At 44.9% G+C, this 8,802-nt stretch overlaps 1 non-coding gene across 1 annotated transcript; it reads right to left on the reverse strand.

Annotated features, from left to right (window-relative positions):
* Positions 1–6,625: 6,625 nt before the first annotated feature.
* Positions 6,626–6,729, reverse strand: LOC123812225. Its single transcript, XR_006784514.1, has one exon. It is a non-coding gene; the product is annotated as a U6 spliceosomal RNA (small nuclear RNA).
* Positions 6,730–8,802: the final 2,073 nt, after the last annotated feature.

Below are 8,802 nucleotides of genomic sequence, written 5' to 3' on the forward strand. Positions count from 1 at the left end.
TAGAGAGCCCAAGAGCTCTTTTTTAATTTCAAACCTTCTTACTCATGATTCCATGTGCTCTGCAGGCATTCAGCTTCTCAGCCAGTCCTGTCCGAGGCTGTTTACCATTGCCTTGGCAAAGTCCTCCTAAGGCCCCTCCCTATCAATCCCCAGTGATTTGATCAGATCTCTCTTATCAGTTGGAGCATTGTGCTGCAACCAAGTGTTGCTGGTTTGATTCCTGGTCAGGGCACATACCTAGATTGAGGTTTCAGTCCCTGGTCTGGGTACATATTGGAGACAGCCAATTGATGTTTCTCTCTTGCGTCAATATTTCTCTCTCTCCCTTCCTCTTTTCCTTCCTTTTTAGAAGCAATGAAAGAATGACCTTGGGGGAGGAAAAAGAATTTTTTTCTTAGCATGCTGTGGATAGAAAAGAGGCCACATACTAAACCTGAGAAGCTCAGGGGAGGCCTGCATGGTGAGTCTTACAAATTCAGAGACCTAAAGTAACCACATAGGATGGTCTAAAATGAAAACTTTCTATTTCTTTTTAAAAAATTTATTTACTTTTAGAGAGGGGGAAGGGAGGGAGAAAGAAAGGGAGAGAAACATCAATGTATGAGAGAAACATCAATTGATTGCCTCTTGCACGCCCCCAACTGGAGACCTGGCCTGCAACCCGGGCATGTACCCTGACTGGGAATCGAACTGGTGAACATTCAGTTCTCAGGCCTGCTCTGCTCAATCCACTGAGCCACACCAGCTAGGGCTGAAATTAAAACTTTCTAACTAAAAGTGAGTCATGGTGTAGGAGGGTGCAGCCAAAGGGTCCCCAAAAGAAGGATTTGTAATGGAGTTCAGAACTCAAGGTGTCCAGGAAACATTAGAAAAATATATAGAATGTCCTCACCCTCCACCCCAGGGGAAGGGACAAATGGAGCAGGACCATTGAGAGCTGTTTCGAATAGCAACAGCCTTGCAGCTAACCTCTGGCATGGTCATTTAACATATCTATAACCTTTAACTGGTTGCATAGATATGTTAAATAGCTGTGACCAGCTCTGAGCCAGGGGAATGGAAGTAACTTCCCCACCAAGATGTAACTGGGGGGCAGGTCCCCCAAGTTACAGCGCCTGTGTGGGAGCTCAGAGAAGATTGGCTCCATGACATGGGGCCACGCCTGCCCAGACTCATAATGGCAGCCCAGTAAAGCTGGAAGGATATGAGTTCTGGCATGTGAGGCTGACTGTAAGAGGAGTCGGAAATGGGGCTGCAGAGGAAGATTGGCACGGGGATTTAAACCCAGACGTGGCAGCCATTGAGAGAGAACCATACAGCTGTGGCAGTGCAGGGAGGACAGCACCACTGACGAGAGAGAACCATGCGGCTTTAGCAGAGTGGGGACTCCTGCAGACACCATCCACGATGAAGCCGCCTGCGGCTCCTCTACTGCCCTGCTCCAAGCCCCAGCCAGCTCTGCAGGAGAGGCCTCGAGAAGGGGCCACCAGTAAGTGACTCGGGAGTACCAGGTCACTGCCCGGCCGCTGCAGCCACCGCCAGGCCTCCGCATGCTGCGCCCGAGTTCTCACCGCTTGGGCTTAGCCAACCTTGCAGCCACCTGCTCTGGCCAGGACATGATGAGCTCCGTGCTAGCCCACTCGGTGCTGCTGTTGCTGCCATTGCTCTCCCAGAAAGGGGGATTATTCCCCCCTCCCCAGCCATGGGAAGAATCACCACACGGCTTTAGCTGGAGATCCTGGCAACACAACCAATGGTGCTGGGAACTAAGGAAGGCCTGCCAGCTGAGCACAAATTACTAGGAAAAACTGAGAGCTGCCTAAGCCACAGACTTCTATTTCTTCTCCTGAGATACGGTACTTCAGACTGGGCAAAGGGTGGAAGGAAGGACTGTGTGTGTTTGTGGGTGTTTCAGGGGACTTTGGGATTTTGACAAAGACATTAAGTCATTACTTTTAGTCTGTATAACTTGAATAAATAATTCCTTTCCTTTTCACCAATCTCTAGCATGGAGAGCTATAATTCTCTGGCTTAGGGAAAGGTGAACCTAGTACAGGGGGACCCCAGGAGAAACAGGGATCAATTCGGTAGCATTGTGGGACCCTCTTCCCTGGTGGCCAATCGGGGAGGATCATGGGAAACCACATGTGCAGTAGCTTTAAAGTAATGCAACTACTTGTATACACTCAGTAAAAACCCACTAAAACTAGCCAGGAAGGATCCGCCCTATAAGAATAGAGTCCCTCCAGCCCATGAGGTCAATCTATGCTTGGAGTTGGCCTGCTCCCATGTTCTCTTCTATAAACTCTAGCTGTTCGGTTCAATTCTTTGTCCTGATCACTAAGAACCTGGTTACCTGTGCCCTCCTGTGACAATGGAGGTAGTCGTGTGCTAGGCTACTGTCTTCCTTGACAAAATTCAACCTTTATCTTAACTGAGCATGTCTATTGTCTTCCTGCATCTAAAATAACATACCTTTGAAATGTCAGGGTAATTTCCTTTTCCCACATCCCTCACTGCACCAGAGTGGAGACCACAAAACCCCTCATTGTTATTGTTATTGTGTTAATTGTTAAGGGTTAACTATCCTACACCCACAAATGTAAAAGAAGCATGTGTCTATTCAGTTTGATTTTTATCCAGTCTCAGATTTCCCTGCTTTACGTTCTCCTGCCTCTCTCATCTGTCGCTAGTGGGTTTCGTGTAACTCCCTTACATATTCTCCTTGATTCTGATGTATAAAATAAGGTACAAAACTGCAGTTCTCTGGAGCGTTTTCTCAGTCTACTGGGATTTTGCTTCCTGGCAATTGTTGTCAGTTTGGCTCAAATAAACTCATAAAAATTCTTACAGGAATGGATGTTTCTTATGTCGACTACATCTCATAATTTTTTGTCAAAAGCTGAACATGATGTATTGGTGATAGCAACTGAGGTAATTAAGTGTTTAGTGAACATTTTTATGTTAATCTGGCCAGATGTAGCCGGGCTGTGTTTAATGTGTACTATGGCTGCAGGTGCAAGAGGTTTCAATATTTCCTCATTTTCTTTTTTTGTTCCCTGTCTTTAGGTTTCTCCAAGTGATGGTGGACTTGAGAGCTGGAGAATTTTAGTTCTCGGTAATAGTCAATCAATAAGCTTGGTAATCAACGTAGGTAAAAAGCTACTGTTTCAGGAGCGGAAGGTGTGACCCACCCTGACTCGGCCTCAGGAGGGCTGCCAGCAATCCAGACGGTGTCTGAGCCGCTGTGCTCCAGGGCAAGACGCCCACCGCCCAGGACGAAGATAGAGTCACATAGGCCAACAGATGAGAGAACCATACAGCTTTTTATCTGGTTAACCTTCACCCTGAACTCCAAACCCCTTAGCTGCACTTCCCTTCTCCTTATAAAAAGGTCAGTCCGAAATGTAATGTAAGTTGGTCTGTTAGGGCGCGTAACCCGCCGTCTTCTCAGATGGCTGGCCGTCTGAATAAAGCGCCTGTGAAGATTCAGTCCCTGTCTCTGCTTATTGGCTCTGGTGGGGACAGGCAGCACGAACGCCAGCTTTTACGATCTCCCGAGGACTCTTGAAAAGAAAATATTGTGGCAAAATCCCACAGAATATAAAATTCACCCTCCCAGCAATTTCCAACTATACAGTGTTGTCAACCACACGCACACTGTTGTGCGGCTGACCCCAGAGCCTCCCCTTCAGAGTGACGGACATTCTGCACCTGCCGAGCCTCCCATTCCCTCCGAGCCCGGGTGACCAACACTAACTTCGTGTTTCTGTGCGTTTGACTGCTTTCGGTACTGCATGTGAGTCAAGTCATATGATATTTGTCTTTTGTGGTGGGCTTATTTTATTTAACACAATATTCTCAAGGTTTATCCATGTCGTGTTACATGACAGGAATCCCTTCTTTTTGAAGGATAGATTGGTAGAATTCCATTGTATGCATATACCACATTTTTCTGTGTCCACTCATCCACTGATGGACATTTAAGTTGCTTCTGCCTCCAAGAATTCCTCCTGCAGCAGAGCCTGTCTATCTCAGCCATCTCGGTTAGAATCCGCTGTCGTCACCCTGGAATGCAGTTGGAGTGGTGGTAAGGTGTTGGGGAGGAAAGCATTCTGTACTCTGTTGATCGAACCTCAGTTTTTTAGTGGGTCTGAGTCTGTGGGCTGTGCCTTTCAGAGGTGCTTCCTTGCCTTTAAAAACAAACTTTACTTGAGACGGGAAGGCTTGAGGAGGCTGGGGTCATGTAATGTCCCCTGTCCCCTTCCCCCCAAGTTAGTGGGTAGGCTTCTGTAATGGAGCACACTTTGGGCATATTTCAAAATGGTTATATTTCCCCTCCCCCTATCTGAAATATGAGGTGGTGGTTGGTTTTTTTTGGTATCTTTACTGTGAGAACTGGATGGGCTTCCTAGTGGTACAAACCAAAGAAAGTTGGGGAAGGGCCCTAAGACTAAACCCCTTAGGGGTTTCTCACTGTCAACTAGTCCACACTTAGCTTCCAGCCATTTGTCAAAATGATTGACAAGTGTTCATACCACTTTATGGCTCCAGCAGCATCTGCTCCAACGAGCTGATCTTGGCATTGATGGACTTTATTCTCCTCCCTCCAGTTTCCATCTGGGAGCCCTGCCCTGCCACTTCAATTTCTGACTGGTCTAAGAGTAGCTGTTCATGTGCAGTTCGTTAGACTTTTTTTTTTGTTGTGAGGATGGAAGTGATAGCTTCTAAGTGGTTTATATGTTGTAGCCAAAACTGGGAAGTCTTCATATTTTTATTTATTTATTTAAAACATTTTAGCTCTGGCTGGTGTGGCTCAGTGGTTGAGTGTCGGCCTGCGAATCAAAAGGTTGCTGGCTTGATTCCTGGTCAGGGCACGTGCCTGGGTTGTGGGCACATCCCAGTAGGGGGTGCACAAGAGGCAACCACAGATTGATATTTCTCTCCTTTCCTTCCCCTCTCTAAAAAATAAATAAGTAAAATCTTTAAAAAACATTTTATTATTTTAAATTTTATTTTAAAGATTTTATTTATTTATCTTTAGAGACAGGGAAGGGAGGAAAAAAGGGAGAGAAACATCAATGTGAGAGAGAAACATCGATTGGTTGCCTCTTGTATGTGCCTATACCCACAACCCAGGCATGTGCCCTGACTGGGAATCAAACCAACGATCTTTCACTTTGTAAGATGATGCCCAACCAACTGAGCCACACTAGTGGCTCAGTCAGCGCAGTCTTCATATTTTCAGATGAAAACATTAAAATATATTTAAAAATACAGACAATAGAAGAAGGATTCTTATATACCCATTGCTCAGACTCGATGCACAGTATGGGGTCAATGGACATGGCCCACCTCCCTCCCACAACTGAGGGTGGATTGGGGCCCCTGGCCAGAAGGTATGTGTATTGTTTTGGAAATGGATTGTAACTTCCTCCTTATCACCTTTTGGGAGTGGTTTCCTATCCTGTGATTGCTTCTTGACCTTTCCTTTACGCTGAGGTAATGCAGTTTGTAGTCATGCTCAGGACACATGCCTCCTTTGTCTGGGACCCCCTAACTCAAGGCTGGGACACAGAGGGGCTGGGTCCTGCTTCTCTACCCACTGCCGCCTGCACTCCCTGTTGTGTGAGAGTAATAAAGGCTGTGTCTGTGCTGCCCAGTCCTCCTTGTGGATTTTTCGACTTACCCGAACAAGAGTTGAGATCCCTGGACTAGACCTCCTTCGTTACAGCATATGGGCATTTTCTCCACATCTGTTTCATTAGTTCAGACCCACCTTTTAATTTTTCTTCTTTCAGCCTCAGGGAAAGTAGTTTAAAGCAAATCCAAGATATCAGTTCATTGCTACATGTGCCAGTGTGCAGCTCTAAAAAAAAAGATCAGGTTTTATTTTTTTGTTGGCTGGTTTTGCTTACATAACATTTTTATTTTAGTATTTTTCTTGATTCATTTTGCTGACAAATTTGATGGCAGAAGCATATTTTAAAAATTGGAATCTGGTTTTTATTATTAAAATATTCCTACACTGTATTTTCAATGCAAAACAATATTTATAAAAATGTTTATTCAAAAACACTATTATTATACAGGCAATTGCTTGGGCATTTAGATTTTTTAATGTGGGTGAGTTGAAGAGATGCTGGACCTTGGACTTTGGACCAGCCTGGCTTCTTTTCTCTTTCCTTCCTCTCTACCTGTTTTCCTTTCTTTTTTAAAAATTATTTTATTATTGTTCAATTACAGTTGTCTGCATTTTCCCTCCAAAAGTCCCCCCACCCCAGCCAAACCCACCTCCCTCCCTTGCTTCCACCCCCACCCCTTGGTTTTGTCCATGTGTCCTTTATAGTAGTTCCTGAAAGCCCTCCCCCCCACTGTCCCCTCCCCCTCCTCTCTGGTTACTGTCAGATTGTTCTTAATTTCAGTGTCTCTGGTTATATTGTGCTTGCTTTTTTCTTTTGTTGATTAGGTTCCTGTTAACGGTGAGATCATATGGTATTTGTCTTTCACTGTCTGGCTTATTTCACTTAGCATAATGCTCTCGAATTCCATCCCTGCTGTCGCAAAGGATGAGAGCTCCTTCTTTCTCTCTGCTGTGTAGTATTCCATCATGTAAATGTACCATAAAAATATGGAATGCTTCACGAATTTGCGTGTAATCCTTGCGTAGGAGCCATGCTAATCTCTGTATCTTTCCAATTTTAGTATATGTACTCCCGAAGCAAGCACCCTGTTTTCCTTCCTTCCTCTCCCTTTCCTTTCCTTCCTTTCTTTCCTTTTTCTCTCTCTCTCTTTTCCTTCCTTCCTTCCCTCCTTCCTTCCTTTTATAGTGGTTTGCTATCCCCTTAGGGTTCTGTGTTCTTAGCTGACACGGTATCCCCCTTTCCAAGGGTGTTTCATTGATCAAGGGTGCTTGCCATTATCTCCTGGCTGAAGTGCCCTTTGAACACCAACACTGGCCTCATGTCTTGACTGTTGATTCTGTTTCTCCAACTCAGTGACCTGAACAATAGTCTCCTGACTCATCTGACTCTCTCTCCTGTTCAACCTATTTCAACCTAGAAATTTCATTCCCTCACTAATCATTCATGATTTACACAGACCTCTTATTTGCCAACCTCTAAGTACAAATACTGGATTGGCTAAAAAGTTCCTTTGTTTTTTTTTCCCATATGATGGCTCTAGTAGTGCTTAGTTTTCTTTTAACTTCAATTGAAACAACTTTGTTAGATTGTGTTGTGGCAGTTGTCATATTGCTAGGAAGGGTAGATAGCAAACAAAGGCAAGGAGGAGGAGGAGGGGGGATGCATGTCTCACCCACTGACTCAGCAGTCCTTGAAATTCTTTGTATCTCTTCCACTATCTGGGAAAGAAAGCCTTTGAAACTGTGCTTTCATCCCAGGGCCTGAAAGACCGGAAAGGGCCCATAGTTCCTGAAGGCAGAAGTCCATAAATACCTCTGGGTATTCACTACCTGTCCTGGAAAGCCAACCCGACCTTTACCTGTCAATCAATATGTAACTTCTTCATGGCCCCCCCCTCCCCCCAACTATATAAATCCTCAGGACAAAGGATCTGGGGCTTGGTGCTTTTGGCTCTGGCCACTTGGCCAGGCCCTCTGGCCTCAGGCCACCTGGCCTCTGGCTGTGTGAGCTGGCCACCCTGGCCTTCACCACCCCTGTGCTTGGCATCCTGGCCTTTGGCAGCCCTTTGGCTGCCCCTACCCTGTTTCACCCTCAGTCTGTGCTTTTCAGTCTTCCCATCCTACTTTAGCTAGGTCCATTCTCATCCATGAGAACAGATCACCACCAATAAACCCTGCTGGCACACTAATACACTCGCTGTTCTCTAATTCTTTACTACACTGGTGAGAAGAATCAAGTTTCTGAGAGTTTCTTCTGTAACAATATCAGTGTGCATTAAACAAAAACTTGTAAAAATTGGTGAATTTTTATGTAGCCATTTTAATATTGAAGATAGAAGAAAATAAACAATATTTTTGGTGTATTATGCTTTATTATTTCAAGAAAGGTAAAAACTCAACAGAAACGCAAAAAATGATCTGTGCAGTGTGTGGAGAAGGTGCTGTGACTGATCAAACCTGTTAAAAGTGGTTTGCAAAGTTTTGTGCTGGAGATTTCTCACTGGACGATGCTCCATGGTTGAATAGACCTGTTGAAGCTGATGGCAATCAAGTTGAGTCAGTAGCTGAGAACAATCAACATTCTACCACCTGGGAGATAGCTGACGTACTCAAAATATCCAATCAATAAAGTTATTGGGGAAAATGAAGAATGTGTCTATTTTATGGAAAAATCCATACTTACTTCTTGTCCAACCCAACACATATGTATGTATGCATATACTTAACCTTGCACCATAAGAGATTTAAGGGGACTTTTAAAAATATATGAAATGCAATGAGATACAAAAGAAAGGAAAAGAATGTTGGCTGGGGGAGGATTGCAAGGACCAGGAAGCACAACTTTGCCAGGAAATGTTACAACCTTTAAATAAAAATCCTTAGTTAAGAAAGTGTCTGAGCCCTGTGGCATCTTGTCTTCTTAGAGCAGCATGGGGAGTGACCACAGGGCCCAGACCTGCTTTCCAAGAGGAGAGCCTTCCTGTCGTTCTCCTAACGGTCAGCGGTAAAGGTGATGTGATGCACCCGTGTGTCTGTGTTGAGGACACGTAACGGACTTGACCTGCTCAGATCAGCCACGAGTTAAGAGCTGCCCAATATAAGTACGTGAGTGTGGGTGGAAAGGCAGTTTGGAAAGAACAACAGACCCATAGGAGACC

This window comes from Phyllostomus hastatus, unplaced genomic scaffold (genome assembly GCF_019186645.2).
Source record: "Phyllostomus hastatus isolate PE091 unplaced genomic scaffold, TTU_PhHast_1.1 phas_scaffold_78, whole genome shotgun sequence".
NCBI classification, from domain to species: Eukaryota; Metazoa; Chordata; class Mammalia; order Chiroptera; family Phyllostomidae; genus Phyllostomus; species Phyllostomus hastatus.